The sequence below is a fragment of the Phascolarctos cinereus genome, unplaced genomic scaffold (assembly GCF_003287225.1).
Source record: "Phascolarctos cinereus isolate Bilbo 61053 unplaced genomic scaffold, phaCin_HiC Scaffold_4;HRSCAF=312, whole genome shotgun sequence".
Classification (NCBI taxonomy): domain Eukaryota; kingdom Metazoa; phylum Chordata; class Mammalia; order Diprotodontia; family Phascolarctidae; genus Phascolarctos; species Phascolarctos cinereus.
The window spans coordinates 431,816,763-431,818,372 of NW_027555847.1; the positions used below are offsets into that span (position 1 = coordinate 431,816,763).

The 1,610-nt window shown below is 39.9% G+C and overlaps 1 pseudogene; it reads left to right on the forward strand.

The window, feature by feature from the left end:
* Positions 1-314: 314 nt before the first annotated feature.
* On the forward strand, positions 315-1,315 carry LOC110217957 (hsp90 co-chaperone Cdc37-like 1 pseudogene; annotated as a pseudogene).
* Positions 1,316-1,610: the final 295 nt, after the last annotated feature.

A 1,610-nucleotide genomic window follows, 5' to 3' on the forward strand; every position in this document is an offset into this window, starting at 1 on the left:
TACTGAAGAAATAGCACCTTAAAAAAAAAAAAACTAAGCCAAATGATAAAAGAGGTCCAAAAAGCCAATGAGATGAAGAATGACTTAAAAAGCAGAATCGGACAAATGGGCAAAGAGGCACAAAAAATTCACTGAAGAAAAAAAAATCCTTAAAAAGGAGAATTGGCCAAATGGAAAAGGAGATACAAAAGCTCACTAAAGAAAATACTTCCTTGAGGCAATGGTCCCTATACTAGGGGCAGCAGTTGTGGGGCAGTTGGGTCTGCTGGGAGGCCATTGAAGGTGGCTGTTTGCTGAGGGAGTGGGGCAGGGCTATGGAGTGGCCATGGCCTGCCGTCTGGACCCTGGAACCTCCCCCGGGATGGCAGTGAGGCTGATGAGGAGATGGAGCTGGATGTATCCCCAGATCCTCCTGCTTCCCACAGCTGCCTGGTGACAGCCCCCAAATGTATAGCCAAGGGATTGGACTGGCTTGCCAAAAGCAGAAAAAGTTTGTGAAAATCTCTGTAGTATGCGAATGGAATCTAGCTGAAGCTCAGCAGAAACTTGGTAGCTTAGCACTGCTTAACTCTGAATCCCTGGATCAGAAACATGCCAAAGCACAAACAGCAGTGTGAGAGCTGAGGCAAAGGAAAGAAGAGTGGAGACAAAAGAAGAGGCCCTCTTAAAATGAGAGAGAATGTGTTTGTGTAACATGGATGTCATTAGCAAGGATGTTTTCAGTAAGAGTTTTATTAATCAAGATAAACATAAATAGAAGATAAAGACAAATCTAAATCATTTATGCAGAAATATGAGCAAAAGATTATACATTTTGGCATGCTAAATCAATGAGATGAAAGAGATTCTTGTCTGACCAGCCTGTGTGAAGACACTGTTAAGTACCTCATTTTGTGGTGTTCTCATCTAGAAGCTGAAAAGAAAGGAGCTCTAATGGAACAAGTAGCACATCAAGCAGTCATAATGTAGTTTATTATGGAAATGGCCAAAAACCATAATGTGAATCCATGAGGGTGTTTTCATTTATTTTCCCACAAAGCCAAAGCTGAAGAAGGTTATTGTGAAGCCTTCAAAAATGAACTTGAAGCATTCAAGTCAATAGTAAGACTCTATTCTCAATCAAAATTTTCAGCCTATGTCAGTTCAGAATCATGTTCCCCACATTGCTGTTGGATCTTTAGGTGCATTCAAATCCTTACCATTGAATCTGGATTGTCTTCAGTATTGTACAAATATAGTGCTCTGCAGCTTAAAATCAGTGGTTCATAAAGAGGATGATGAAGCAAAAATGATGGACACTGTAGAGTTCAGTTAAAACTGCTGAGGGCAAGTGCTATTTTGTTACAAGAAAGGAAGAACTTGGCTATCTTCTTGATACTTTTATGGGTGCTGCATTTTATTTTTGTTTGTTTTTTGATGGGAGGGGAACAGCGTACTGAAACATTTTGAAATTTTTTTTTCTCTTTTTTTGGAAAATGTGCTGCTAGGTTTTTTGTTTTGTTTTTGTCTTTTGGGGGGAGGGGTGTTTTGTCTTGTTTTGTTTTTTTCCTTTGGAGGGAGGAGAGGTACACCACACGTTGCAGGATGTGAAATTAGACTCTTTTTTTTTT